Below are 26217 nucleotides of genomic sequence, written 5' to 3' on the forward strand. Positions count from 1 at the left end.
TGCTGCATGTGGAAAGGGGACCCCTGTCTCCCACACTGCCAACTCATACTTACCTGGCAGGGGAGATACCATGATCACGAATGTGGTTCACCCAGGGCGAGGCTCAGCCATTGCACTGCGGTTGTGCTGACCCCTGTGAATTCCCCAAATGCGGGAATCTCAACTGCATAATTTGTGGTAGTGGGGACTGCGTTCGCGCTCTCCCTCACTCTTGTGTCCAAAACAAAGATCCATGTGTCTGCTCTTCTCTCCGCCTGGCCTTTGAACTGGGACAAAATGCAATGGCGTGCTCACCGTCACTGGATTCAGGCATTATGCGTGTTAGGCACCATCAGCCAGAGTGCTGCATGTGGAAAGGGGACCCCTGTCTCCCACACTGCCAACTCATACTTACCTGGCAGGGGAGATACCATGATCACGAAGGTGGTTCATCCAATGGAGATGGTTCGCCCCCATGATAATGACGACATCTGATGCTACTGTTAGCATGGCAGGTTCCAGGCGGAACGCTGTACGTTTTGAGCTACAAGAGGTTTGTGAAATGGATCGATTGCAGTTTAGTAGGACTGTTATTCAGAAGGAACTGGGTTTTTCACCTAACCAGTTGGATTATATTTTTGGCTTGCCTGGAAGAAGAATTTACGAAGTGATTTTTGCCACGAAAACTTTGTATGAGTCTTGTATTAACATCTTCAATAGAAAGAGACAATCCAGCCCCCAGCTGGCTCATATCAAGATGACTCCACTATCAGGCAGAGAGCCTAAAGCAGTGACTGTGATTATGCATTCAGAGTATGTGAGAGTCGAAGATATTAAAACATGGCTGTCTTTTAAATGTTCGGTGTTAAGAGGATTGGATTTAAAAGACGAAGATGGGATTCGAACTGGAGCATACCGCTTCTATGTACATCTGAAAAGAGATGAGAACTCTGGAGAACTGATGCACCTGCCCCAATTATTCAATTGGGGCAATTAGAGGATATGTTTTTATCCGGGGCAGCCTAAGACATGTCGTAAGTGTGGTTCTAATGACCACCTGGCCATGGAATGTGTCAACGTGGTTTGTAGGAACTGTAAAAGTGGTGAACACATTATAAAAGATTGCCCTTACCCAAAAAATTGTAATTTATGTGGGAAAGAAGATCATACCTTTAGGTCATGCCCACAGTCTTACGCAAATAGGTTGAGAATGCCCCAGGTTCAGCAAGCAGAAGAAACTCCAGTGGTAACAGGGAATTCTGCACCAACGAACGTGGATAGAGGTTACAATCAAAGTAATGAACCTCAGCTGGAAGCCGTTGAGAACCAAACGGGGGCTGACCAGGAAGGTGAACTAGCGGGGAGCTCATCTTGTCAAGCAGGAAATGTTAGAGAGTCCAATAGAATTGAAACTATTCAGGAAGAGATGGAAGTTTTTCTAAGAACCCCAGACCTCGCGCTTCCTTCAACATCGAAAGAGTGTAGAGATTTGTTGGACCTTATGTTCCCGGACCTTCCTATGGAGGGAACAAAACATGCTGTTAAGCTTGACGAAGATTTTCTTCCTCTACCTGTGCATGTAAGCAAAGACAAGCTCCCCCCGTCCCCTCTTCCCCCAGAACTTTTAATACAACCTGGGTCTAATGATGTGTCAAGTTCACTCGAACGACAAATAAATACGTCAACGGAATCTTCAACTGGAGAGGTGGAATTGGATGGTACGAGTCCCCCCACCCCCTCACCAGTACCCCAGTTTGAGGAGCAAGTTTTGAAAGTCACCCAGGAAACTACCCAAATAACCAAAGTGGGGGATAATGTAGGGGAAGTAACATCCGGGGTTTGGTTAGTATCCAAGAAGAAGAAGAAGAAAAAGGCAAAGGTCCAGCAGAATTAACTTTTCTCCCTTTTAGGGGTCAATGAACACACTTCGAGTAACTACTATAAATACGAGAGGGCTGAATGACGTTGTGAAATGTCAGTCAGTCTTTAACTTGTTACATGAAGCTGGTAGTGACATTTTTTTACTTCAGGAGTGTGCAATATCCTACATGGACAATTATGCAAAGTTTGAGAAACGATGGGTATATGGGCAATCTGTTTGGTCAGGGGATAACCAAAACCGTTTTTCTGGAGTGGGGGTGTTATTTAATAATAGAACCTTTAATATAGAAAATGTGGAGACTGTGGTGGACGGGAGAGTGTTACTTGTTGACGCGGAAAGATGTGGAGTCAAATTTAGGATTATCAATGTTTACGGATATACTGACAAAAAAGAACGTACTGCACTTTTTCAAACTTTGCAGCCCTTTCTTTGTAGTAGAAGAAATATAGTAATGGGGGGAGATTTTAATTGTACCCTTGGAAAAAGAGTTAGACGGAGTGAGAACCCTGTGGATAGAGGGGATGGGAGCTCCTGTGTGTTAGAAAATTTAATTATTGATGGTAATTTGAATGATGTTTATGAGTCACTTAATTTAAATGACCCAGGATATACTTGGTCCAATGGGAAATCCTTTTCCCGAATTGATTTTTTGTTCGTATCAAAAGCTCTGAATCCTATTTCTTGTGAGGTGGAGCCAGTGCCTTTTTCAGATCATCATAGGTTAAAAGGTACTTTTGAAGTGCAGTCCTTTTTTAACCCCTGTTCCGGACCATGGAAGTTAAATATAAATTTATTAAAAAATAAAAAAGTGGTTGGGAAATATAAAATTAAGTTACAACAATGGTTTTCTCTCCAACCTTTATATGAGTCTGTGGGTGAGTGGTGGGAGAGCATTAAAGCTAGGACACGGGCCTTTTTTTGTTTGCAGGGGAAGAATTTGGCAAAAGGGAGGAGGCAATGGGAAAGAAGAAAACAGGCTCGTTTGCAAAGATATTATAACCTTCTTGTTTTGGGTTTTGATGTGGGTGAGGAGATCACGAGATTAAAAAAAGAGATGATGGTGTGTCTGAATGAGAAAAGCAAAGGGGTATTAATAAGGAGTAGAGTAAAGCATTTTGAAGAAAATGAAAAATGTACAAGGTATTTCTTTAAGAAATTGCATAAATCTAGACCAATTATTGATTGTTTGAGGGATGATGAAGGGAAGGAAGTGGAAAGTACACAAGAAATTCTTGAACTGACTCATTCTTTTTACAACAATTTATATAAAGAACAAGGTATTGATGAAGAAATGGCAACTTTCTTTCTTTCAAAGTTATCACAAACACTAGATTCGGCTGACAGTATTTTGTTAGAAGAAGATGTAACCATAGAGGAAATTACAAGAGCAATGCTAAGTATGCAAAATAATAAGGCACCGGGACTGGATGGTTTGCCTAAAGAGTATTATTTTACCTTTTGGGAACAGCTTAGCTCCTCTTTGCTTTTAGTTTACAAAGAATCTTGGGACAAAAAGGTATTACCGTTGTCTATGAATAAAGGGATGATTTCACTGTTGTGGAAGAAGGGCTCAAAAAAAGATTTAAGAAATTGGAGACCCCTAACACTGTTAGGTGTGGACATAAAAATTTTAACAAAAGCCTTATTTTTCCGGTTGCAGGCGGTTGTACCTAAACTTATTGGTGTAGAGCAAACATGTGGGATATTGGGACGGAAGATGACTGACAGCTTGGCTATTATAAGAGATAGTTATTTTTATAGCCAGGAGCGGAATATTCCCCTTTGCGTTTTAGGAATTGATCTAGAAAAAGCTTTTGATAATGTTAATCACATGTTTCTGATGAAGGTTCTTGAAATTTTGGGTTTTGGGGAAGGTCTCAGGAGATGGATTCATGTGTTATATAGTAGCTGTAGTAGTGTGGTTGTTGTTAATGGAATGTTTACCGATCCAGTTGCGGTCAAGTCGGGGGTACGTCAGGGATGTCCGTTGTCCCCTATTCTGTTTATATTGGTAATGGAGTCACTTGCATGTGCCTTAAGACTGGATAATTCAATTACAGGGTTAACCCCCCCAGGTAGTGGGGGGAAGGAAATAAAATTCACTATGTACATGGACGATACAACTTTGGTACTCACAGATAATATGTCGATAGACAAAAGTCTGTCGGTTTGTGAAGCCTTTACGGCAGCTTCTGGAATGAAAATTAATAAAAGTAAGAGCGAGGTTATTTATTTTAACTGGCGAGAGACTAAAGAAAAATGGGGATTGACCGAAAAATTTGAAACCATCAAAATTTTAGGGGTGGAAATTGGAATGGATATGCAATTTAAGAATTGGAATATGAAACTACCCAAAATACAGGGGAAGCTGTTGGGATGGAAAGACAGAGAGCTTTCCTTTGTAGGCAAAGTTCTGGTGTTGAAAGCCGAAGTAATTGCGTCTTTAGCTTGTTTAGCAATTACATTGCCGATTCCTTATAGAATGTTGGCCCCCCTGCGGAAGGCCATGTTTCGCTTCCTTTGGGGAAGCCAACATGAAAGATTGAAGAGAGACATTATGTATAGACCACTAAAAATGGGGGGAAGAGCTGTTCCAGAGGTTGCATCTAAACTTAATGCAATGTTTATTACTCCAGTCCTTAAGGCTTGTTTTAGTGACTTTAATGACTTGATTTGGCCATATTTTACAAGATTTTGGATTGGACAGAGAGTTTTGAAGGCATGGGGCAGGAGATGCCCCCTTAGTACCCCCTTTTCTGAACAATATCCTGTTGTCTACGACATAGTGATTAAATCATTAAAGTGTTTTTCATCTCAAATCATGCCCCAGGCTATAACCAGGACTAATATAGAAGAATTATTATTTCCAACAGATAGAATGACTCCAGTAGGGAAACTTCCAGAAAACCTCTGTAAAATGACATGGCTTAACGTTAATAATAAGCTTTTGTTAAATATTCATAAAGACTTAGCTTGGCAAGCAGTTTTGGAATGCTTGCCTACAAGAGCCTTCTTGAAAGCAAGAGAGTGCACGAAGAGTGCACAGTGCCCAAGGTTGAGATGTGGAAATGACGAGACGGTTAAGCATTTGTTTTGGGAATGTCCTTTTGCTAAGAAGGTGTGGTGTTTATTACGATACCGGTTGAAAGAGTTATATAAAGGAGACCTAACATATGAATGTATAATGTATGGGATTTTGAAAGGTAAGGGAGGGGAGAGGAAGATCGTTGGTGGATAATTGTGAATTGTGTTAAAGATGCATTATGGAGAGCGAGAAATATTTTATGTTTTTAAAAATATGAAATTCCTGCACGAGTTGTGGTAAATAGTGCCTTTAATTTGTTGAATGATTATTTTCTAAGTGAAAATATCCCTTTGAAGAAGGGAGTATTAAAAATACATGGATCTTAGTTGAAACAATTGGAATATGGGACCCTTTATGGAAATCTTTATATATTTTTTTTAAGGTTTATTTTTATTTTTATTTTATTCTTCATTGGAGAGTTTGTGGGGTTTTTTTGGTTTTTTTGCATTTTTAGTTTTGTTTTTTTGTTTAAAGTTAAGAATTTGTAGTGCTTTCTTTTGTAATGAACAATAAAAAATTTTGAAAATTGAAATTGAAATTGGTTCACCCAGGGCGAGGCTCAGCCATTGCACTGCGGTTGTGCTGACCCCTGTGAATTCCCCAAATGCGGGAATCTCAACTGCATAATTTGTGGTAGTGGGGACTCATGTTCGCGCTCTCCCTCACTCTTGTGTCCAAAAGCAAAGATCCATGTGTCTGCTCTTCTCTCCGTCTGGCCTTTGAACTGGGACAAAATGCAATGGCGTGCTCACCGTCACTGGATTCAGGCATTATGCGTGTTAGGCACCATCAGCCAGAGTGCTGCATGTGGAAAGGGACCCCTGTCTCCCACATTGCCAACTCATACTTACCTGGCAGGGGAGATACCATGATCACGAATGTGGTTCGCCCAGGCGAGGCTCAGCCATTGCACTGCGGTTGTGCTGACCCCTGTGAATTCCCCAAATGCGGGAATCTCAACTGCATAATTTGTGGTAGTGGGGGACTGCGTTCGCGCTCTCCCTCACTCTTGTGTCCAAAAGCAAAGATCCATGTGTCTGCTCTTCTCTCCGTCTGGCCTTTGAACTGGGACAAAATGCAATGGCGTGCTCACCGTCACTGGATTCAGGCATTATGCGTGTTAGGCACCATCAGCCAGAGTGCTGCATGTGGAAAGGGGACCCCTGTCTCCCACACTGCCAACTCATACTTACCTGGCAGGGGAGATACCATGATCACGAATGTGGTTCACCCAGGGCGAGGCTCAGCCATTGCACTGCGGTTGTGCTGACCCCTGTGAATTCCCCAAATGCGGGAATCTCAACTGCATAATTTGTGGTAGTGGGGGATTATGTTCGCCTCCCCTCACTCTTGTGTCCAAAAGCAAAGATCCATGTGTCTGCTCTTCTCTCCGTCTGGCCTTTGAACTGGGACAAAATGCAATGGCGTGCTCACCGTCACTGGATTCAGGCATTATGCGTGTTAGGCACCATCAGCCAGAGTGCTGCATGTGGAAAGGGGACCCCTGTCTCCCACACTGCCAACTCATACTTACCTGGCAGGGGAGATACCATGATCACGAATGTGGTTCACCCAGGGCGAGGCTCAGTCATTGCACTGCGGTTGTGTTGACCCCTGTGAATTCCCCAAATGCGGGAATCTCAACTGCATAATTTGTGGTAGTGGGGGACTGCGTTCGCTCTCCCTCACTCATGTGTCCAAAACAAAGATCCATGTGTCTGCTCTTCTCTCCGTCTGGCCTTTGAACTGGGACAAAATGCAATGGCGTGCTCACCGTCACTGGATTCAGGCATTATGCGTGTTAGGCACCATCAGCCAGAGTGCTGCATGTGGAAAGGGGACCCCTGTCTCCCACACTGCCAACTCATACTTACCTGGCAGGGGAGATACCATGATCACGAATGTGGTTCACCCAGGGCGAGGCTCAGCCATTGCACTGCGGTTGTGCTGACCCCTGTGAGTTCCCCAAATGCGGGAATCTCAACTGCATAATTTGTGGTAGTGGGGGACTGCGTCGCGCTCTCCCCTCACTCTTGTGTCCAAAAGCAAAGATCCATGTGTCTGCTCTTCTCTCCGTCTGGCCTTTGAACTGGGACAAAATGCAATGGCGTGCTCACCGTCACTGGATTCAGGCATTATGCGTGTTAGGCACCATCAGCCAGAGTGCTGCATGTGGAAAGGGGACCCCTGTCTCCCACACTGCCAACTCATACTTACCTGGCAGGGGAGATACCATGATCACGAAGGTGGTTCACCCAGGGCGAGGCTCAGCCATTGCACTGCGGTTGTGCTGACCCCTGTGAATTCCCCAAATGCGGGAATCTCAACTGCATAATTTGTGGTAGTTGGGGACTGCGTTCGCGCTCTCCCCTCACTCTTGTGTCCAAAAGCAAATGTAGCCAGAGGGGCTACTCGCTTTTCCTTTCTCTTCCGCCCCCACTTGCGCTACTGCTTTCTCTCTCTCTCTCCTGTGCTTGCTCCCGCTGCATGCGCTTACGTTAACAGGAGCCCACCTGTATATTGATTACAGGGCGGCGTGTACCTGTATAAAGGGAAGCCGGGTTTTCTCGTTGGATTATTTCCTCCCGAGCTTCTGGTGCGATACAGCGGTAGACGCTGGCTTGTTGGTTAAATTACTGAGGCGATCAGGTCATGTGATTGCTACAGGTAGGTCTCCCCTTCGATTTCTGATTTCTCCCTAACGCCGGCAATTAGTAGTTATATTTCTGCGCCCGCTACAGCGCGGCTGTTTTTCTTTCCTTTGCTCCAGCCGTGGTGAGGAGACGCGTGAGTGCATCCGCCGTGCAGTACAGCGCCCAAGTTCTGGGGTAAGCCGCTTATTTTATAGCTGCTAGTTTTGTAAATTAAAGAAGATTAAGGTTAGTTTTGCCTTTTTCTTATTTGTAGGGTTTGATTGCTGCCGTGCCCTCTCGGGGACCAACCGCCTGCTTTGGTTACGTAGAGAGTCGGGCGCCTGCTCTGCTGCTGTCTTGTTTTGTTGATCTTGTTTGTTTGATTTTGTTTTGCCCTGTTTTGTTTTCGTGTTGTTTTGGTTATATTACGGTCAATCTGTCGGCGGCCCGGTTTTTCCTTGTAGCTTGCCTTGCCACGCCCTCTTGGACTATCGTTCGCTCCAGCTTTTTGTGGCTGGCGGGCGATTCTCGGCTGTATATTGGGCTGGTTATACAAACTGGTACTGCCTCTCCCTTTCTCCCAGCTGTGGGAAGTTGTGTGAGACCGAGCAGACCAAGGACAATCGGACCCAGCACCAGCTGTGGGCTGGTTCGCCGAGCAAAAGTATTTCTAACCAGTGCTCTGTGGTGTATATCTGGGTGTGTTGTATCACAGACTTTGGTTTTCCTTTAATTGTTTCTTTTTTTTTTGTTTTGTAGGTTGAGAGCCTGTTTGTGTCCCATGTTTTTCACCTTTTAATGTGTATGTTCTGTATATTTTTATTGTAGTGGACGGAGGATCTACCAGCGGCTGTGGGACCAGAGGTGGTGGGTCGTTTTCCACGCTTCTTTTGTTGTACAGCACCAGGTGAAAAGACTGTAGTAGGTTTCCTTTGTGTGGTTGTGCTGACCCCTGTGAATTCCCCAAATGCGGGAATCTCAACTGCATAATTTGTGGTAGTGGGGACTGCATTCGCGCTCTCCCTCACTCTTGTGTCCAAAAGCAAAGATCCATGTGTCTGCTCTTCTCTCCGTCTGGCCTTTGAACTGGGACAAAATGCAATGGCGTGCTCACCGTCACTGGATTCAGGCATTATGCGTGTTAGGCACCATCAGCCAGAGTGCTGCATGTGGAAAGGGGACCCTGTCTCCCACACTGCCAACTCATACTTACCTGGCAGGGGAGATACCATGATCACGAAGGTGGTTCGCCCAGGGCGAGGCTCAGCCATTGCACTGCGGTTGTGCTGACCCCTGTGAATTCCCCAAATGCGGGATCTCAACTGTATAATTTGTGGTAGTGGGGACTGCGTTCGCGCTCTCCCTCACTCTTGTGTCCAAAAGCAAAGATCCATGTGTCTGCTCTTCTCTCCGTCTGGCCTTTGAACTGGGACAAAATGCAATGGCGTGCTCACCGTCACTGGATTCAGGCATTATGCGTGTTAGGCACCATCAGCCAGAGTGCTGCATGTGGAAAGGGGACCCCTGTCTCCCACACTGCCAACTCATACTTACCTGGCAGGGGAGATACCATGATCACGAAGGTGGTTCGCCCAGGCGAGGCTCAGCCATTGCACTGCGGTTGTGCTGACCCCTGTGAATTCCCCAAATGCGGGAATCTCAACTGCATAATTTGTGGTAGTGGGGACTGCGTGCTCGCTCTCCCTCACTCTTGTGTCCAAAAGCAAATGTAGCCGGAGGGGCTACTCGCTTTTCCTTTCTCTTCCGCCCCCACTTGCGCTACTGCTTTCTCTCTCTCTCTCTCCTGTGCTTGCTCCCGCTCTGCGCTTATGTTAACAGGAGCCCACCTGTATATTGATTACAGGGCGGCGTGTACCTGTATAAAGGGAAGCCGGGTTTTCTCGTTGGATTATTTCCTCCCGAGCTTCTGGTGCGATACAGCGGTAGACGCTGGCTTGTTGGTTAAATTACTGAGGCGATCAGGTCATGTGATTGCTACAGGTAGGTCTCCCCTTCGATTTCTGATTTCTCCCTAACGTCGGCAATTAGTAGTTATATTTCTGCGGCCCGCTACAGCGCGGCTGTTTTTCTTTCCTTTGCTCCAGCCGTGGTGAGGAGACGCGTGAGTGCATCCGCCGTGCAGTACAGCGCCTCCAAGTTCTGGGGTAAGCCGCTTATTTTATAGCTGCTAGTTTTGTAAATTAAAGAAGATTAAGGTTAGTTTTGCCTTTTTCTTATTTGTAGGGTTTGATTGCTGCCGTGCCCTCTCGGGACCAACCGCCTGCTTTGGTTACGTGAGAGAGTCGGGCGCCTGCTCTGCTGCTGTCTTGTTTTGTTGATCTTGTTTGTTTGATTTTGTTTTGCCCTGTTTTGTTTTCGTGTTGTTTTGGTTATATTACGGTCAATCTGTCGGCGGCCCGGTTTCCTTGTAGCTTGCCTTGCCACGCCCTCTTGGACTATCGTTCGCTCCAGCTTTTTGTGGCTGGCCGGGGCGATTCTCGGCTGTATATTGGGCTGGTTATACAAACTGGTACTGCCTCTCCCCTTTCTCCCAGCTGTGGGAAGTTGTGTGAGACCGAGCAGACCAAGGACAATCGGACCCAGCACCAGCTGTGGGCTGGTTCGCCGAGCAAAAGTATTTCTAACCAGTGCTCTGTGGTGTATATCTGGGTGTGTTGTATCACAGACTTTGGTTTTCCTTTAATTGTTTCTTTTTTTTTTGTTTTGTAGGTTGAGAGCCTGTTTGTGTCCCATGTTTTTCACCTTTTAATGTGTATGTTCTGTATTTTTATTGTAGTGGACGGAGGATCTACCAGCGGCTGTGGGACCGTAGGTGGTGGGTCGTTTTCCACGCTTCTTTTGTTGTACAGCACCAGGTGAAAAGACTGTAGTAGGTTTCCTTTGTGTGGTTGTGCTGACCCCTGTGAATTCCCCAAATGCGGGAATCTCAACTGCATAATTTGTGGTAGTGGGGGACTGCGTTCGCGCTCTCCCTCACTCTTGTGTCCAAAAGCAAAGATCCATGTGTCTGCTCTTCTCTCCGCCTGGCCTTTGAACTGGGACAAAATGCAATGGCGTGCTCACCGTCACTGGATTCAGGCATTATGCGTGTTAGGCACCATCAGCCAGAGTGCTGCATGTGGAAAGGGGACCCCTGTCTCCCACACTGCCAACTCATACTTACCTGGCAGGGGAGATACCATGATCACGAATGTGGTTCACCCAGGGCGAGGCTCAGTCATTGCACTGCGGTTGTGCTGACCCCTGTGAATTCACCAAATGCGGAATCTCAACTGCATAATTTGTGGTAGTGGGGACTGCGTTCGTGCTCTCCCTCACTCTTGTGTCCAAAAACAAAGATCCATGTGTCTGCTCTTCTCTCCGTCTGGCCTTTGAACTGGGACAAAATGCAATGGCGTGCTCACCGTCACTGGATTCAGGCATTATGCGTGTTAGGCACCATCAGCCAGAGTGCTGCATGTGGAAAGGGGACCCCTGTCTCCCACACTGCCAACTCATACTTACCTGGCAGGGGAGATACCATGATCACGAAGGTGGTTCACCCAGGGCGAGGCTCAGCCATTGCACTGCGGTTGTGCTGACCCCTGTGAATTCCCCAAATGCGGGAATCTCAACTGCATAATTTGTGGTAGTGGGGACTCATGTTCGCTCTCCCCTCACTCTTGTGTCCAAAAGCAAAGATCCATGTGTCTGCTCTTCTCTCCGTCTGGCCTTTGAACTGGGACAAAATGCAATGGCGTGCTCACCGTCACTGGATTCAGGCATTATGCGTGTTAGGCACCATCAGCCAGAGTGCTGCATGTGGAAAGGGACCCCTGTCTCCCACACTGCCAACTCATACTTACCTGGCAGAGGAGATACCATGATCACGAAGGTGGTTCACCCAGGGTGAGGCTCAGCCATTGCACTGCGGGGTTGTGCTGACCCCTGTGGGTTCCCCAAATGCGGGAATCTCAACTGCATAATTTGTGGTAGTGGGGGACTGCGTTCGCGCTCTCCCCTCACTCTTGTGTCCAAAAGCAAATGTAGCCGGAGGGGCTACTCGCTTTTCCTTTCTCTTCCGCCCCCACTTGCGCTACTGCTTTCTCTCTCTCTCTCCTGTGCTTGCGCCGCGCGCTTACGTTAACAGGAGCCCACCTGTATATTGATTACAGGGCGGCGTGTACCTGTATAAAGGGAAGCCGGGTTTTCTCGTTGGATTATTTCCTCCCGAGCTTCTGGTGCGATACAGCGGTAGACGCTGGCTTGTTGGTTAAATTACTGAGGCGATCAGGTCATGTGATTGCTACAGGTAGGTCTCCCCTTCGATTTCTGATTTCTCCCTAACGTCGGCAATTAGTAGTTATATTTCTGCGGCCCGCTACAGCGGCTGCTTTTTCTTTCCTTTGCTCCAGCCGTGGTGAGGAGACGCGTGAGTGCATCCGCCGTGCAGTACAGCGCCCAAGTTCTGGGGTAAGCCGCTTATTTTATAGCTGCTAGTTTTGTAAATTAAAGAAGATTAAGGTTAGTTTTGCCTTTTTCTTATTTGTAGGGTTTGATTGCTGCCGTGCCTCTCTCGGGACCAACCGCCTGCTTTGGTTACGTGAGAGTCGGGCGCCTGCTCTGCTGCTGTCTTGTTTTGTTGATCTTGTTTGTTTGATTTTGTTTTGCCCTGTTTTGTTTTCGTGTTGTTTTGGTTATATTACGGTCAATCTGTCGGTGCCCGGTTTTTCCTTGTAGCTTGCCTTGCCACGCCCTCTTGGACTATCGTTCGCTCCAGCTTTTTGTGGCTGGCGGGCGATTCTCGGCTGTATATTGGGCTGGTTATACAAACTGGTACTGCCTCTCCCTTTCTCCCAGCTGTGGGAAGTTGTGTGAGACCGAGCAGACCAAGGACAATCGGACCCAGCACCAGCTGTGGGCTGGTTCGCCCCGAGCAAAAGTATTTCTAACCAGTGCTCTGTGGTGTATATCTGGGTGTGTTGTATCACAGACTTTGGTTTTCCTTTAATTGTTTCTTTTTTTTTTGTTTTGTAGGTTGAGAGCCTGTTTGTGTCCCATGTTTTTCACCTTTTAATGTGTATGTTCTGTATTTTTATTGTAGTGGACGGAGGATCTACCAGCGGCTGTGGGACCGTGAGGTGGTGGGTCGTTTTCCACGCTTCTTTTGTTGTACAGCACCAGGTGAAAAGACTGTAGTAGGTTTCCTTTGTGTGGTTGTGCTGACCCCTGTGAATTCCCCAAATGCGGGAATCTCAACTGCATAATTTGTGGTAGTGGGGACTGCGTTCGCGCTCTCCCCTCACTCTTGTGTCCAAAAGCAAAGATCCATGTGTCTGCTCTTCTCTCCGTCTGGCCTTTGAACTGGGACAAAATGCAATGGCGTGCTCACCGTCACTGGATTCAGGCATTATGCGTGTTAGGCACCATCAGCCAGAGTGCTGCATGTGAAAGGGGACCCCTGTCTCCCACACTGCCAACTCATACTTACCTGGCAGGGGAGATACCATGATCACGAAGGTGGTTCACCCAGGGCGAGGCTCAGCCATTGCACTGCGGTTGTGCTGACCCCTGTGAATTCCCCAAATGCGGGAATCTCAACTGCATAATTTGTGGTAGTGGGGGGACTGCGTTCGCTCTCCCTCACTCTTGTGTCCAAAAGCAAAGATCCATGTGTCTGCTCTTCTCTCCGTCTGGCCTTTGAACTGGGACAAAATGCAATGGCGTGCTCACCGTCACTGGATTCAGGCATTATGCGTGTTAGGCACCATCAGCCAGAGTGCTGCATGTGGAAAGGGGACCCCTGTCTCCCACACTGCCAACTCATACTTACCTGGCAGGGGAGATACCATGATCACGAAGGTGGTTCACCCAGGGCGAGGCTCAGCCATTGCACTGCGGTTGTGCTGACCCCTGTGAATTCCCCAAATGCGGGAATCTCAACTGCATAATTTGTGGTAGTGGGGACTGCGTTCGCGCTCCCCTCACTCTTGTGTCCAAAAGCAAAGATCCATGTGTCTGCTCTTCTCTCCGTCTGGCCTTTGAACTGGGACAAAATGCAATGGCGTGCTCACCGTCACTGGATTCAGGCATTATGCGTGTTAGGCACCATCAGCCAGAGTGCTGCATGTGAAAGGGGACCCCTGTCTCCCACACTGCCAACTCATACTTACCTGGCAGGGGAGATACCATGATCACGAATGTGGTTCACCCAGGGCGAGGCTCAGCCATTGCACTGCGGTTGTGCTGACCCCTGTGAATTCCCCAAATGCGGGAATCTCAACTGCATAATTTGTGGTAGTGGGGGACTGCGTTCGCTCTCCTCTCACTCTTGTGTCCAAAAGCAAAGATCCATGTGTCTGCTCTTCTCTCCGCCTGGCCTTTGAACTGGGACAAAATGCAATGGCGTGCTCACCGTCACTGGATTCAGGCATTATGCGTGTTAGGCACCATCAGCCAGAGTGCTGCATGTGGAAAGGGGACCCCTGTCTCCCACACTGCCAACTCATACTTACCTGGCAGGGGAGATACCATGATCACGAATGTGGTTCACCCAGGCGAGGCTCAGCCATTGCACTGCGGTTGTGCTGACCCCTGTGAATTCCCCAAATGCGGGAATCTCAACTGCATAATTTGTGGTAGTGGGGGACTGCGTTCGCGCTCCCCTCACTCTTGTGTCCAAAAGCAAAGATCCATGTGTCTGCTCTTCTCTCCGTCTGGCCTTTGAACTGGGACAAAATGCAATGGCGTGCTCACCGTCACTGGATTCAGGCATTATGCGTGTTAGGCACCATCAGCCAGAGTGCTGCATGTGGAAAGGGGACCCCTGTCTCCCACATTGCCAACTCATACTTACCTGGCAGGGGAGATACCATGATCACGAATGTGGTTCGCCCAGGGCGAGGCTCAGTCATTGCACTGCGGTTGTGCTGACCCCTGTGAATTCCCCCAAATGCGGGAATCTCAACTGCATAATTTGTGGTAGTGGGGGACTGCGTTCGCGCTCTCCCTCACTCTTGTGTCCAAAAGCAAAGATCCATGTGTCTGCTCTTCTCTCCGTCTGGCCTTTGAACTGGGACAAAATGCAATGGCGTGCTCACCGTCACTGGATTCAGGCATTATGCGTGTTAGGCACCATCAGCCAGAGTGCTGCATGTGGAAAGGGGACCCCTGTCTCCCACACTGCCAACTCATACTTACCTGGCAGGGGAGATACCATGATCACGAATGTGGTTCGCCCAGGGCGAGGCTCAGTCATTGCACTGCGGTTGTGCTGACCCCTGTGAATTCCCCAAATGCGGGAATCTCAACTGCATAATTTGTGGTAGTGGGGGACTGCGTTCGCGCTCTCCCCTCACTCTTGTGTCCAAAAGCAAATGTAGCCGGAGGGGCTACTCGCTTTTCCTTTCTCTTCGCCCCCACTTGCGCTACTGCTTTCTCTCTCTCTCTCTCTCCTGTGCTTGCTCCCGCTCTGCGCTTATGTTAACAGGAGCCCACCTGTATATTGATTACACAGGCGGGCGTGTACCTGTATAAAGGGAAGCCGGGTTTCTCGTTGGATTATTTCCTCCCGAGCTTCTGGTGCGATACAGCGGTAGACGCTGGCTTGTTGGTTAAATTACTGAGGCGATCAGGTCATGTGATTGCTACAGGTAGGTCTCCCCTTCGATTTCTGATTTCTCCCTAACGCCGGCAATTAGTAGTTATATTTCTGCGCCCGCTACAGCGGCTGTTTTCTTTCCTTTGCTCCAGCCGTGGTGAGGAGGCGCGTGAGTGCATCCGCCGTGCAGTACAGCGCCTCCAAGTTCTGGGGTAAGCCGCTTATTTTATAGCTGCTAGTTTTGTAAATTAAAGAAGATTAAGGTTAGTTTTGCCTTTTTCTTATTTGTAGGGTTTGATTGCTGCCGTGCCCTCTCTCGGGACCAACCGCCTGCTTTGGTTACGAGAGAGTCGGGCGCCTGCTCTGCTGCTGTCTTGTTTTGTTGATCTTGTTTGTTTGATTTTGTTTTGCCCTGTTTTGTTTTCGTGTTGTTTTGGTTATATTACGGTCAATCTGTCGGCGTCCGGTTTTTCCTTGTAGCTTGCCTTGCCACGCCCTCTTGGACTATCGTTCGCTCCAGCTTTTTGTGGCTGGCCGGGCGATTCTCGGCTGTATATTGGGCTGGTTATACAAACTGGTACTGCCTCTCCCTTTCTCCCAGCTGTGGGAAGTTGTGTGAGACCGAGCAGACCAAGGACAATCGGACCCAGCACCAGCTGTGGGCTGGTTCGCCGAGCAAAAGTATTTCTAACCAGTGCTCTGTGGTGTATATCTGGGTGTGTTGTATCACAGACTTTGGTTTTCCTTTAATTGTTTCTTTTTTTTGTTTTGTAGGTTGAGAGCCTGTTTGTGTCCCATGTTTTTCACCTTTTAATGTGTATGTTCTGTATTTTTATTGTAGTGGACGGAGGATCTACCAGCGGCTGTGGGACCGTGGGTGGTGGGTCGTTTTCACGCTTCTTTTGTTGTACAGCACCAGGTGAAAAGACTGTAGTAGGTTTCCTTTGTGTGGTTGTGCTGACCCCTGTGAATTCCCCAAATGCGGGAATCTCAACTGCATAATTTGTGGTAGTGGGGGACTGCGTTCGCGCTCTCCCCTCACTCTTGTGTCCAAAAGCAAAGATCCATGTGTCTGCTCTTCTCTCCGTCTGGCCTTTGAACTGGGACAAAATGCAATGGCGTGCTCACCGTCACTGGATTCAGGCATTATGCGTGTTAGGCACCATCAGCCAGAGTGCTGCATGTGGAAAGGGGACCCCTGTCTCCCACACTGCCAACTCATACTTACCTGGCAGGGGAGATACCATGATCACGAAGGTGGTTCACCCAGGCGAGGCTCAGCCATTGCACTGCGGTTGTGCTGACCCCTGTGAATTCCCCAAATGCGGGAATCTCAACTGCATAATTTGTGGTAGTGGGGGACTGCGTTCGCGCTCTCCCCTCACTCTTGTGTCCAAAAGCAAAGATCCATGTGTCTGCTCTTCTCTCCGTCTGGCCTTTGAACTGGGACAAAATGCAATGGCGTGCTCACCGTCACTGGATTCAGGCATTATGCGTGTTAGGCACCATCAGCCAGAGTGCTGCATGTGGAAAGGGGACCCCTGTCTCCCACACTGCCAACTCATACTTACCTGGCAGGGGAGATACCATGATCACGAAGGTGGTTCACCCAGGGCGAGGCTCAGCCATTGCACTGCGGTTGTGCTGACCCCTGTGAATTCCCCAAATGCGGGAATCTCAACTGCATAATTTGTGGTAGTGGGGACTGCGTTCGCGCTCTCCCTCACTCTTGTGTCCAAAAGCAAAGATCCATGTGTCTGCTCTTCTCTCCGTCTGGCCTTTGAACTGGGACAAAATGCAATGGCGTGCTCACCGTCACTGGATTCAGGCATTATGCGTGTTAGGCACCATCAGCCAGAGTGCTGCATGTGGAAAGGGGACCCCTGTCTCCCACACTGCCAACTCATACTTACCTGGCAGGGGAGATACCATGATCACGAAGGTGGTTCACCCAGGGCGAGGCTCAGCCATTGCACTGCGGTTGTGCTGACCCCTGTGAATTCCCCAAATGCGGGAATCTCAACTGCATAATTTGTGGTAGTGGGGACTGCGTTCGCGCTCTCCCTCACTCTTGTGTCCAAAAGCAAAGATCCATGTGTCTGCTCTTCTCTCCGTCTGGCCTTTGAACTGGGACAAAATGCAATGGCGTGCTCACCGTCACTGGATTCAGGCATTATGCGTGTTAGGCACCATCAGCCAGAGTGCTGCATGTGAAAGGGGACCCCTGTCTCCCACACTGCCAACTCATACTTACCTGGCAGGGGAGATACCATGATCACGAATGTGGTTCACCCAGGGCGAGGCTCAGCCATTGCACTGCGGTTGTGCTGACCCCTGTGAATTCCCCAAATGCGGGAATCTCAACTGCATAATTTGTGGTAGTGGGGGACTGCGTTCGGCTCTCCCCTCACTCTTGTGTCCAAAAGCAAAGATCCATGTGTCTGCTCTTCTCTCCGCCTGGCCTTTGAACTGGGACAAAATGCAATGGCGTGCTCACCGTCACTGGATTCAGGCATTATGCGTGTTAGGCACCATCAGCCAGAGTGCTGCATGTGGAAAGGGGACCCCTGTCTCCCACACTGCCAACTCATACTTACCTGGCAGGGGAGATACCATGATCACGAATGTGGTTCACCCAGGGCGAGGCTCAGTCATTGCACTGCGGTTGTGCTGACCCCTGTGAATTCACCAAATCGGGAATCTCAACTGCATAATTTGTGGTAGTGGGGACTGCGTTCGTGCTCTCCCTCACTCTTGTGTCCAAAAACAAAGATCCATGTGTCTGCTCTTCTCTCCGTCTGGCCTTTGAACTGGGACAAAATGCAATGGCGTGCTCACCGTCACTGGATTCAGGCATTATGCGTGTTAGGCACCATCAGCCAGAGTGCTGCATGTGAAAGGGGACCCCTGTCTCCCACACTGCCAACTCATACTTACCTGGCAGGGGAGATACCATGATCACGAAGGTGGTTCACCCAGGGCGAGGCTCAGCCATTGCACTGCGGTTGTGCTGACCCCTGTGAATTCCCCAAATGCGGGAATCTCAACTGCATAATTTGTGGTAGTGGGGACTCGTGTCGCTCTCCCCTCACTCTTGTGTCCAAAAGCAAAGATCCATGTGTCTGCTCTTCTCTCCGTCTGGCCTTTGAACTGGGACAAAATGCAATGGCGTGCTCACCGTCACTGGATTCAGGCATTATGCGTGTTAGGCACCATCAGCCAGAGTGCTGCATGTGGAAAGGGGACCCCTGTCTCCCACACTGCCAACTCATACTTACCTGGCAGGGGAGATACCATGATCACGAATGTGGTTCGCCCAGGCGAGGCTCAGTCATTGCACTGCGGTTGTGCTGACCCCTGTGAATTCCCCAAATGCGGGAATCTCAACTGCATAATTTGTGGTAGTGGGGACTCATGTCGCGCTCTCCCCTCACTCTTGTGTCCAAAAGCAAAGATCCATGTGTCTGCTCTTCTCTCCGCCTGGCCTTTGAACTGGGACAAAATGCAATGGCGTGCTCACCGTCACTGGATTCAGGCATTATGCGTGTTAGGCACCATCAGCCAGAGCGCTGCATGTGGAAAGGGACCCCTGTCTCCCACACTGCCAACTCATACTTACCTGGCAGGGGAGATACCATGATCACGAAGGTGGTTCACCCAGGGCGAGGCTCAGCCATTGCACTGCGGTTGTGCTGACCCCTGTGAATTCCCCAAATGCGGGAATCTCAACTGCATAATTTGTGGTAGTGGGGACTGCGTTCAAGCTCTCCCCTCACTCTTGTGTCCAAAAGCAAAGATCCATGTGTCTGCTCTTCTCTCCGTCTGGCCTTTGAACTGGGACAAAATGCAATGGCGTGCTCACTGTCACTGGATTCAGGCATTATGCGTGTTAGGCACCATCAGCCAGAGTGCTGCATGTGGAAAGGGGACCCCTGTCTCCCACACTGCCAACTCATACTTACCTGGCAGAGGAGATACCATGATCACGAATGTGGTTCGCCCAGGCGAGGCTCAGTCATTGCACTGCGGTTGTGCTGACCCCTGTGAATTCCCCAAATGCGGGAATCTCAACTGCATAATTTGTGGTAGTGGGGACTCATTCGCGCTCTCCCTCACTCTTGTGTCCAAAAACAAAGATCCATGTGTCTGCTCTTCTCTCCGTCTGGCCTTTGAACTGGGACAAAATGCAATGGCGTGCTCACCGTCACTGGATTCAGGCATTATGCGTGTTAGGCACCATCAGCCAGAGTGCTGCATGTGGAAAGGGGACCCCTGTCTCCCACACTGCCAACTCATACTTACCTGGCAGGGGAGATACCATGATCACGAAGGTGGTTCACCCAGGGCGAGGCTCAGCCATTGCACTGCGGTTGTGCTGACCCCTGTGAGTTCCCCAAATGCGGGAATCTCAACTGCATAATTTGTGGTAGTGGGGACTGCGTTCGCTCTCCCCTCACTCTTGTGTCCAAAAGCAAAGATCCATGTGTCTGCTCTTCTCTCCGTCTGGCCTTTGAACTGGGACAAAATGCAATGGCGTGCTCACCGTCACTGGATTCAGGCATTATGCGTGTTAGGCACCATCAGCCAGAGTGCTGCATGTGGAAAGGGGACCCCTGTCTCCCACACTGCCAACTCATACTTACCTGGCAGAGGAGATACCATGATCACGAAGGTGGTTCACCCAGGGTGAGGCTCAGCCATTGCACTGCGGTTGTGCTGACCCCTGTGGGTTCCCCAAATGCGGGAATCTCAACTGCATAATTTGTGGTAGTGGGGACTGCGTTCGCGCTCTCCCTCACTCTTGTGTCCAAAAGCAAATGTAGCCGGAGGGGCTACTCGCTTTTCCTTTCTCTTCCGCCCCCACTTGCGCTACTGCTTTCTCTCTCTCTCTCCTGTGCTTGCTCCCGCTGCGCGCTTACGTTAACAGGAGCCCACCTGTATATTGATTACAGGGCGGCGTGTACCTGTATAAAGGGAAGCCGGTTTTCTCGTTGGATTATTTCCTCCCGAGCTTCTGGTGCGATACAGCGGTAGACGCTGGCTTGTTGGTTAAATTACTGAGGCGATCAGGTCATGTGATTGCTACAGGTAGGTCTCCCCTTCGATTTCTGATTTCTCCCTAACGTCGGCAATTAGTAGTTATATTTCATGCCCGCTACAGCGGCTGTTTTTCTTTCCTTTGCTCCAGCCGTGGTGAGGAGACGCGTGAGTGCATCCGCCCGTGCAGTACAGCGCCTCAAGTTCTGGGGTAAGCCGCTTATTTTATAGCTGCTAGTTTTGTAAATTAAAGAAGATTAAGGTTAGTTTTGCCTTTTTCTTATTTGTAGGGTTTGATTGCTGCCGTGCCCTCTCGGGACCAACCGCCTGCTTTGGTTACGTGAGAGTCGGGCGCCTGCTCTGCTGCTGTCTTGTTTTGTTGATCTTGTTTGTTTGATTTTGTTTTGCCCTGTTTTGTTTTCGTGTTGTTTTGGTTATATTACGGTCAATCTGTCGGTGGCCCGGTTTTTCCTTGTAGCTTGCCTTGCCACGCCCTCTTGGACTATCGTTCGCTCCAGCTTTTTGTGGCTGGCCGGGCGATTCTCGGCTGTATATTGGGCTGGTTATACAAACTGGTACTGCCTCTCCCTTTCTCCCAGCTGTGGGAAGTTGTGTGAGACCGAGCAGACCAAGGACAATCGGACCCAGCACCAGCTGTGGGCTGGTTCGCCGAGCAAAAGTATTTTCTAACCAGTGCTCTGTGGTGTATATCTGGGTGTGTTGTATCACAGACTTTGGTTTTCCTTTAATTGTTTTTTTTTTGTTTTGTAGGTTGAGAGCCTGTTTGTGTCCCATGTTTTTCACCTTTTAATGTGTATGTTCTGTATTTTTATTGTAGTGGACGGAGGATCTACCAGCGGCTGTGGGACCGTGGGTGGTGGGTCGTTTTCCACGCTTCTTTTGTTGTACAGCACCAGGTGAAAAGACTGTAGTAGGTTTCCTTTGTGTGGTTGTGCTGACCCCTGTGAATTCCCCAAATGCGGGAATCTCAACTGCATAATTTGTGGTAGTGGGGACTGCGTTCGCTCTCCCTCACTCTTGTGTCCAAAAGCAAAGATCCATGTGTCTGCTCTTCTCTCCGTCTGGCCTTTGAACTGGGACAAAATGCAATGGCGTGCTCACCGTCACTGGATTCAGGCATTATGCGTGTTAGGCACCATCAGCCAGAGTGCTGCATGTGGAAAGGGGACCCCTGTCTCCCACACTGCCAACTCATACTTACCTGGCAGGGGAGATACCATGATCACGAAGGTGGTTCACCCAGGGCGAGGCTCAGCCATTGCACTGCGGTTGTGCTGACCCCTGTGAATTCCCCAAATGCGGGAATCTCAACTGCATAATTTTGTAGTAGTGGGGATCGTTCGCGCTCTCCCTCACTCTTGTGTCCAAAAGCAAAGATCCATGTGTCTGCTCTTCTCTCCGTCTGGCCTTTGAACTGGGACAAAATGCAATGGCGTGCTCACCGTCACTGGATTCAGGCATTATGCGTGTTAGGCACCATCAGCCAGAGTGCTGCATGTGAAAGGGGACCCCTGTCTCCCACACTGCCAACTCATACTTACCTGGCAGGGGAGATACCATGATCACGAATGTGGTTCACCCAGGGCGAGGCTCAGCCATTGCACTGCGGTTGTGCTGACCCCTGTGAATTCCCCAAATGCGGGAATCTCAACTGCATAATTTGTGGTAGTGGGGACTGCGTTCGCTCTCCCTCACTCTTGTGTCCAAAAGCAAAGATCCATGTGTCTGCTCTTCTCTCCGTCTGGCCTTTGAACTGGGACAAAATGCAATGGCGTGCTCACCGTCACTGGATTCAGGCATTATGCGTGTTAGGCACCATCAGCCAGAGTGCTGCATGTGGAAAGGGGACCCCTGTCTCCCACACTGCCAACTCATACTTACCTGGCAGGGGAGATACCATGATCACGAAGGTGGTTCACCCAGGGCGAGGCTCAGCCATTGCACTGCGGTTGTGCTGACCCCTGTGAATTCCCCAAATGCGGGAATCTCAACTGCATAATTTGTGGTAGTGGGGGACTGCGTCAAGGCGCTCTCCCCTCACTCTTGTGTCCAAAAGCAAAGATCCATGTGTCTGCTCTTCTCTCCGTCTGGCCTTTGAACTGGGACAAAATGCAATGGCGTGCTCACCGTCACTGGATTCAGGCATTATGCGTGTTAGGCACCATCAGCCAGAGTGCTGCATGTGGAAAGGGACCCCTGTCTCCCACACTGCCAACTCATACTTACCTGGCAGGGGAGATACCATGATCACGAAGGTGGTTCACCCAGGGCGAGGCTCAGCCATTGCACTGCGGTTGTGCTGACCCCTGTGAATTCCCCAAATGCGGGAATCTCAACTGCATAATTTGTGGTAGTGGGGGACTGCGTTCGCGCTCTCCCTCACTCTTGTGTCCAAAAGCAAAGATCCATGTGTCTGCTCTTCTCTCCGTCTGGCCTTTGAACTGGGACAAAATGCAATGGCGTGCTCACCGTCACTGGATTCAGGCATTATGCGTGTTAGGCACCATCAGCCAGAGTGCTGCATGTGGAAAGGGGACCCCTGTCTCCCACACTGCCAACTCATACTTACCTGGCAGGGGAGATACCATGATCACGAATGTGGTTCACCCAGGCGAGGCTCAGCCATTGCACTGCGGTTGTGCTGACCCCTGTGAATTCCCCAAATGCGGGAATCTCAACTGCATAATTTGTGGTAGTGGGGACTGCGTCAAGCGCTCTCCCCTCACTCTTGTGTCCAAAAGCAAAGATCCATGTGTCTGCTCTTCTCTCCGTCTGGCCTTTGAACTGGGACAAAATGCAATGGCGTGCTCACCGTCACTGGATTCAGGCATTATGCGTGTTAGGCACCATCAGCCAGAGTGCTGCATGTGGAAAGGGGACCCCTGTCTCCCACACTGCCAACTCATACTTACCTGGCAGGGGAGATACCATGATCACGAATGTGGTTCACCCAGGGCGAGGCTCAGTCATTGCACTGCGGTTGTGCTGACCCCTGTGAATTCACCAAATGCGGGAATCTCAACTGCATAATTTGTGGTAGTGGGGGACTGCGTTCGTGCTCTCCCCTCACTCTTGTGTCCAAAAACAAAGATCCATGTGTCTGCTCTTCTCTCCGTCTGGCCTTTGAACTGGGACAAAATGCAATGGCGTGCTCACCGTCACTGGATTCAGGCATTATGCGTGTTAGGCACCATCAGCCAGAGTGCTGCATGTGGAAAGGGGACCCCTGTCTCCCACACTGCCAACTCATACTTACCTGGCAGGGGAGATACCATGATCACGAAGGTGGTTCACCCAGGGCGAGGCTCAGCCATTGCACTGCGGTTGTGCTGACCCCTGTGAATTCCCCAAATGCGGGAATCTCAACTGCATAATTTGTGGTAGTGGGGACTCGTTCGCGCTCTCCCTCACTCTTGTGTCCAAAAGCAAAGATCCATGTGTCTGCTCTTCTCTCCGTCTGGCCTTTGAACTGGGACAAAATGCAATGGCGTGCTCACCGTCACTGGATTCAGGCATTATGCGTGTTAGGCACCATCAGCCAGAGTGCTGCATGTGGAAAGGGGACCCCTGTCTCCCACACTGCCAACTCATACTTACCTGGCAGGGGAGATACCATGATCACGAATGTGGTTCGCCCAGGCGAGGCTCAGTCATTGCACTGCGGTTGTGCTGACCCCTGTGAATTCCCCAAATGCGGGAATCTCAACTGCATAATTTGTGGTAGTGGGGACTGCGTTCGCGCTCTCCCTCACTCTTGTGTCCAAAAGCAAAGATCCATGTGTCTGCTCTTCTCTCCGTCTGGCCTTTGAACTGGGACAAAATGCAATGGCGTGCTCACCGTCACTGGATTCAGGCATTATGCGTGTTAGGCACCATCAGCCAGAGCGCTGCATGTGGAAAGGGGACCCCTGTCTCCCACACTGCCAACTCATACTTACCTGGCAGGGGAGATACCATGATCACGAAGGTGGTTCACCCAGGGCGAGGCTCAGCCATTGCACTGCGGTTGTGCTGACCCCTGTGAATTCCCCAAATGCGGGAATCTCAACTGCATAATTTGTGGTAGTGGGGGACTGCGTTCGCGCTCTCCCCTCACTCTTGTGTCCAAAAGCAAAGATCCATGTGTCTGCTCTTCTCTCCGTCTGGCCTTTGAACTGGGACAAAATGCAATGGCGTGCTCACCGTCACTGGATTCAGGCATTATGCGTGTTAGGCACCATCAGCCAGAGTGCTGCATGTGGAAAGGGGACCCCTGTCTCCCACACTGCCAACTCATACTTACCTGGCAGAGGAGATACCATGATCACGAATGTGGTTCGCCCAGGGCGAGGCTCAGTCATTGCACTGCGGTTGTGCTGACCCCTGTGAATTCCCCAAATGCGGGAATCTCAACTGCATAATTTGTGGTAGTGGGGACTCGTTCGCGCTCTCCCTCACTCTTGTGTCCAAAAACAAAGATCCATGTGTCTGCTCTTCTCTCCGTCTGGCCTTTGAACTGGGACAAAATGCAATGGCGTGCTCACCGTCACTGGATTCAGGCATTATGCGTGTTAGGCACCATCAGCCAGAGTGCTGCATGTGGAAAGGGGACCCCTGTCTCCCACACTGCCAACTCATACTTACCTGGCAGGGGAGATACCATGATCACGAAGGTGGTTCACCCAGGGCGAGGCTCAGCCATTGCACTGCGGTTGTGCTGACCCCTGTGAGTTCCCCAAATGCGGGAATCTCAACTGCATAATTTGTGGTAGTGGGGGACTGCGTTCGCGCTCTCCCCTCACTCTTGTGTCCAAAAGCAAAGATCCATGTGTCTGCTCTTCTCTCCGTCTGGCCTTTGAACTGGGACAAAATGCAATGGCGTGCTCACCGTCACTGGATTCAGGCATTATGCGTGTTAGGCACCATCAGCCAGAGTGCTGCATGTGGAAAGGGGACCCCTGTCTCCCACACTGCCAACTCATACTTACCTGGCAGAGGAGATACCATGATCACGAAGGTGGTTCACCCAGGGTGAGGCTCAGCCATTGCACTGCGGTTGTGCTGACCCCTGTGGGTTCCCCAAATGCGGGAATCTCAACTGCATAATTTGTGGTAGTGGGGACTGCGTCAGCGCTCTCCCTCACTCTTGTGTCCAAAAGCAAATGTAGGCGGAGGGGCTACTCGCTTTTTCCTTTCTCTTCCGCCGCCCCACTTGCGCTACTGCTTTCTCTCTCTCTCTCCTGTGCTTGCTCCCGCTGCGCTTACGTTAACAGGAGCCCACCTGTATATTGATTACAGGCGGCGTGTACCTGTATAAAGGGAAGCCGGGTTTTCTCGTTGGATTATTTCCTCCCGAGCTTCTGGTGCGATACAGCGGTAGACGCTGGCTTGTTGGTTAAATTACTGAGGCGATCAGGTCATGTGATTGCTACAGGTAGGTCTCCCCTTCGATTTCTGATTTCTCCCTAACGTCGGCAATTAGTAGTTATATTTCTGCGGCCCGCTACAGCGCGGCTGTTTTTCTTTCCTTTGCTCCAGCCGTGGTGAGGAGACGCGTGAGTGCATCCGCCGTGCAGTACAGCGCCTCCAAGTTCTGGGGTAAGCCGCTTATTTTATAGCTGCTAGTTTTGTAAATTAAAGAAGATTAAGGTTAGTTTTGCCTTTTTCTTATTTGTAGGGTTTGATTGCTGCCGTGCCCTCTCGGGGACCAACCGCCTGCTTTGGTTACGTAGAGAGTCGGGCGCCTGCTCTGCTGCTGTCTTGTTTTGTTGATCTTGTTTGTTTGATTTTGTTTTGCCCTGTTTTGTTTTCGTGTTGTTTTGGTTATATTACGGTCAATCTGTCGGCGGCCCGGTTTTTCCTTGTAGCTTGCCTTGCCACGCCCTCTTGGACTATCGTTCGCTCCAGCTTTTTGTGGCTGGCCGGGGCGATTCTCGGCTGTATATTGGGCTGGTTATACAAACTGGTACTGCCTCTCCCCTTTCTCCCAGCTGTGGGAAGT

At 49.6% G+C, this 26217-nt stretch overlaps 2 long non-coding RNA genes, 41 other non-coding genes and 5 pseudogenes across 43 annotated transcripts; all 48 read left to right on the forward strand.

Moving 5' to 3' along the window:
* The first annotated feature begins 45 nt into the window (after positions 1-45).
* LOC120434627 lies at positions 46-207 on the forward strand. The gene has a single exon (XR_005609228.1). It is a non-coding gene; the product is annotated as a U1 spliceosomal RNA (small nuclear RNA).
* A 5262-nt stretch (positions 208-5469) lies between these two features.
* On the forward strand, positions 5470-5610 carry LOC116327780 (annotated as a pseudogene).
* A 179-nt stretch (positions 5611-5789) lies between these two features.
* On the forward strand, positions 5790-5952 carry LOC116327781. Its single transcript, XR_005609237.1, has one exon. It is a non-coding gene; the product is annotated as a U1 spliceosomal RNA (small nuclear RNA).
* Positions 5953-6131: 179 nt separating this feature from the next.
* LOC120434579 lies at positions 6132-6292 on the forward strand. The gene has a single exon (XR_005609187.1). It is a non-coding gene; the product is annotated as a U1 spliceosomal RNA (small nuclear RNA).
* Positions 6293-6472: 180 nt separating this feature from the next.
* LOC120434650 lies at positions 6473-6634 on the forward strand. Its single transcript, XR_005609252.1, has one exon. It is a non-coding gene; the product is annotated as a U1 spliceosomal RNA (small nuclear RNA).
* Positions 6635-6812: 178 nt separating this feature from the next.
* Positions 6813-6975, forward strand: LOC120434638. Its single transcript, XR_005609239.1, has one exon. It is a non-coding gene; the product is annotated as a U1 spliceosomal RNA (small nuclear RNA).
* A 180-nt stretch (positions 6976-7155) lies between these two features.
* LOC116316727 lies at positions 7156-7319 on the forward strand. The gene has a single exon (XR_004199178.2). It is a non-coding gene; the product is annotated as a U1 spliceosomal RNA (small nuclear RNA).
* A 1141-nt stretch (positions 7320-8460) lies between these two features.
* LOC120434614 lies at positions 8461-8605 on the forward strand (annotated as a pseudogene).
* Positions 8606-8784: 179 nt separating this feature from the next.
* Positions 8785-8945, forward strand: LOC120434634. Its single transcript, XR_005609235.1, has one exon. It is a non-coding gene; the product is annotated as a U1 spliceosomal RNA (small nuclear RNA).
* A 180-nt stretch (positions 8946-9125) lies between these two features.
* Positions 9126-9286, forward strand: LOC120434584. Its single transcript, XR_005609192.1, has one exon. It is a non-coding gene; the product is annotated as a U1 spliceosomal RNA (small nuclear RNA).
* Positions 9287-9447: 161 nt separating this feature from the next.
* LOC120434278 lies at positions 9448-9851 on the forward strand. The gene is made up of 3 exons (XR_005609029.1): positions 9448-9580; positions 9656-9744; positions 9824-9851. It is a non-coding gene; the product is annotated as an uncharacterized LOC120434278 (long non-coding RNA).
* A 553-nt stretch (positions 9852-10404) lies between these two features.
* Positions 10405-10576, forward strand: LOC116311791. Its single transcript, XR_004198831.2, has one exon. It is a non-coding gene; the product is annotated as a U1 spliceosomal RNA (small nuclear RNA).
* Positions 10577-10755: 179 nt separating this feature from the next.
* Positions 10756-10916, forward strand: LOC116311789. Its single transcript, XR_004198830.2, has one exon. It is a non-coding gene; the product is annotated as a U1 spliceosomal RNA (small nuclear RNA).
* A 180-nt stretch (positions 10917-11096) lies between these two features.
* Positions 11097-11257, forward strand: LOC120434583. Its single transcript, XR_005609191.1, has one exon. It is a non-coding gene; the product is annotated as a U1 spliceosomal RNA (small nuclear RNA).
* A 180-nt stretch (positions 11258-11437) lies between these two features.
* Positions 11438-11603, forward strand: LOC120434626. The gene has a single exon (XR_005609227.1). It is a non-coding gene; the product is annotated as a U1 spliceosomal RNA (small nuclear RNA).
* Positions 11604-12737: 1134 nt separating this feature from the next.
* LOC120434611 lies at positions 12738-12882 on the forward strand (annotated as a pseudogene).
* A 180-nt stretch (positions 12883-13062) lies between these two features.
* Positions 13063-13225, forward strand: LOC120434628. The gene has a single exon (XR_005609229.1). It is a non-coding gene; the product is annotated as a U1 spliceosomal RNA (small nuclear RNA).
* A 179-nt stretch (positions 13226-13404) lies between these two features.
* Positions 13405-13567, forward strand: LOC120434624. Its single transcript, XR_005609225.1, has one exon. It is a non-coding gene; the product is annotated as a U1 spliceosomal RNA (small nuclear RNA).
* Positions 13568-13744: 177 nt separating this feature from the next.
* Positions 13745-13906, forward strand: LOC120434645. Its single transcript, XR_005609246.1, has one exon. It is a non-coding gene; the product is annotated as a U1 spliceosomal RNA (small nuclear RNA).
* A 180-nt stretch (positions 13907-14086) lies between these two features.
* LOC120434643 lies at positions 14087-14249 on the forward strand. The gene has a single exon (XR_005609244.1). It is a non-coding gene; the product is annotated as a U1 spliceosomal RNA (small nuclear RNA).
* A 178-nt stretch (positions 14250-14427) lies between these two features.
* On the forward strand, positions 14428-14592 carry LOC116335101. Its single transcript, XR_004200610.2, has one exon. It is a non-coding gene; the product is annotated as a U1 spliceosomal RNA (small nuclear RNA).
* Positions 14593-14771: 179 nt separating this feature from the next.
* On the forward strand, positions 14772-14935 carry LOC120434622. The gene has a single exon (XR_005609221.1). It is a non-coding gene; the product is annotated as a U1 spliceosomal RNA (small nuclear RNA).
* A 1093-nt stretch (positions 14936-16028) lies between these two features.
* Positions 16029-16219, forward strand: LOC116335100 (annotated as a pseudogene).
* Positions 16220-16399: 180 nt separating this feature from the next.
* LOC116335099 lies at positions 16400-16562 on the forward strand. The gene has a single exon (XR_004200608.2). It is a non-coding gene; the product is annotated as a U1 spliceosomal RNA (small nuclear RNA).
* A 180-nt stretch (positions 16563-16742) lies between these two features.
* LOC116311788 lies at positions 16743-16904 on the forward strand. Its single transcript, XR_005609222.1, has one exon. It is a non-coding gene; the product is annotated as a U1 spliceosomal RNA (small nuclear RNA).
* A 180-nt stretch (positions 16905-17084) lies between these two features.
* On the forward strand, positions 17085-17246 carry LOC116311787. Its single transcript, XR_005609223.1, has one exon. It is a non-coding gene; the product is annotated as a U1 spliceosomal RNA (small nuclear RNA).
* Positions 17247-17425: 179 nt separating this feature from the next.
* LOC116316743 lies at positions 17426-17588 on the forward strand. Its single transcript, XR_005609247.1, has one exon. It is a non-coding gene; the product is annotated as a U1 spliceosomal RNA (small nuclear RNA).
* Positions 17589-17768: 180 nt separating this feature from the next.
* On the forward strand, positions 17769-17929 carry LOC120434588. Its single transcript, XR_005609196.1, has one exon. It is a non-coding gene; the product is annotated as a U1 spliceosomal RNA (small nuclear RNA).
* A 179-nt stretch (positions 17930-18108) lies between these two features.
* Positions 18109-18268, forward strand: LOC120434590. The gene has a single exon (XR_005609198.1). It is a non-coding gene; the product is annotated as a U1 spliceosomal RNA (small nuclear RNA).
* A 181-nt stretch (positions 18269-18449) lies between these two features.
* On the forward strand, positions 18450-18610 carry LOC120434607. Its single transcript, XR_005609214.1, has one exon. It is a non-coding gene; the product is annotated as a U1 spliceosomal RNA (small nuclear RNA).
* Positions 18611-18790: 180 nt separating this feature from the next.
* LOC120434649 lies at positions 18791-18952 on the forward strand. Its single transcript, XR_005609251.1, has one exon. It is a non-coding gene; the product is annotated as a U1 spliceosomal RNA (small nuclear RNA).
* A 181-nt stretch (positions 18953-19133) lies between these two features.
* Positions 19134-19293, forward strand: LOC120434608. Its single transcript, XR_005609215.1, has one exon. It is a non-coding gene; the product is annotated as a U1 spliceosomal RNA (small nuclear RNA).
* Positions 19294-19473: 180 nt separating this feature from the next.
* Positions 19474-19636, forward strand: LOC120434642. Its single transcript, XR_005609243.1, has one exon. It is a non-coding gene; the product is annotated as a U1 spliceosomal RNA (small nuclear RNA).
* Positions 19637-19814: 178 nt separating this feature from the next.
* Positions 19815-19976, forward strand: LOC120434629. Its single transcript, XR_005609230.1, has one exon. It is a non-coding gene; the product is annotated as a U1 spliceosomal RNA (small nuclear RNA).
* A 1090-nt stretch (positions 19977-21066) lies between these two features.
* On the forward strand, positions 21067-21250 carry LOC120434615 (annotated as a pseudogene).
* Positions 21251-21430: 180 nt separating this feature from the next.
* On the forward strand, positions 21431-21591 carry LOC120434598. Its single transcript, XR_005609205.1, has one exon. It is a non-coding gene; the product is annotated as a U1 spliceosomal RNA (small nuclear RNA).
* A 179-nt stretch (positions 21592-21770) lies between these two features.
* On the forward strand, positions 21771-21930 carry LOC120434577. The gene has a single exon (XR_005609185.1). It is a non-coding gene; the product is annotated as a U1 spliceosomal RNA (small nuclear RNA).
* A 180-nt stretch (positions 21931-22110) lies between these two features.
* LOC120434637 lies at positions 22111-22276 on the forward strand. The gene has a single exon (XR_005609238.1). It is a non-coding gene; the product is annotated as a U1 spliceosomal RNA (small nuclear RNA).
* A 179-nt stretch (positions 22277-22455) lies between these two features.
* LOC116316703 lies at positions 22456-22619 on the forward strand. The gene has a single exon (XR_004199172.2). It is a non-coding gene; the product is annotated as a U1 spliceosomal RNA (small nuclear RNA).
* A 179-nt stretch (positions 22620-22798) lies between these two features.
* On the forward strand, positions 22799-22960 carry LOC120434596. The gene has a single exon (XR_005609203.1). It is a non-coding gene; the product is annotated as a U1 spliceosomal RNA (small nuclear RNA).
* A 181-nt stretch (positions 22961-23141) lies between these two features.
* On the forward strand, positions 23142-23305 carry LOC116335098. Its single transcript, XR_004200607.2, has one exon. It is a non-coding gene; the product is annotated as a U1 spliceosomal RNA (small nuclear RNA).
* A 180-nt stretch (positions 23306-23485) lies between these two features.
* On the forward strand, positions 23486-23646 carry LOC116316755. Its single transcript, XR_004199182.2, has one exon. It is a non-coding gene; the product is annotated as a U1 spliceosomal RNA (small nuclear RNA).
* A 180-nt stretch (positions 23647-23826) lies between these two features.
* Positions 23827-23987, forward strand: LOC120434578. The gene has a single exon (XR_005609186.1). It is a non-coding gene; the product is annotated as a U1 spliceosomal RNA (small nuclear RNA).
* Positions 23988-24167: 180 nt separating this feature from the next.
* Positions 24168-24331, forward strand: LOC116316716. Its single transcript, XR_004199175.2, has one exon. It is a non-coding gene; the product is annotated as a U1 spliceosomal RNA (small nuclear RNA).
* Positions 24332-24511: 180 nt separating this feature from the next.
* On the forward strand, positions 24512-24672 carry LOC116316720. Its single transcript, XR_004199176.2, has one exon. It is a non-coding gene; the product is annotated as a U1 spliceosomal RNA (small nuclear RNA).
* Positions 24673-24852: 180 nt separating this feature from the next.
* Positions 24853-25016, forward strand: LOC116316761. Its single transcript, XR_004199185.2, has one exon. It is a non-coding gene; the product is annotated as a U1 spliceosomal RNA (small nuclear RNA).
* A 180-nt stretch (positions 25017-25196) lies between these two features.
* Positions 25197-25358, forward strand: LOC120434648. Its single transcript, XR_005609250.1, has one exon. It is a non-coding gene; the product is annotated as a U1 spliceosomal RNA (small nuclear RNA).
* Positions 25359-25520: 162 nt separating this feature from the next.
* LOC116311786 lies at positions 25521-26008 on the forward strand. Its single transcript, XR_005609026.1, has 3 exons — positions 25521-25650; positions 25726-25814; positions 25894-26008. It is a non-coding gene; the product is annotated as an uncharacterized LOC116311786 (long non-coding RNA).
* The last annotated feature ends 209 nt before the right edge of the window (positions 26009-26217 follow it).

The sequence above is a fragment of the Oreochromis aureus genome, linkage group 18, assembly GCF_013358895.1.
Source record: "Oreochromis aureus strain Israel breed Guangdong linkage group 18, ZZ_aureus, whole genome shotgun sequence".
Taxonomy (NCBI): domain Eukaryota; kingdom Metazoa; phylum Chordata; class Actinopteri; order Cichliformes; family Cichlidae; genus Oreochromis; species Oreochromis aureus.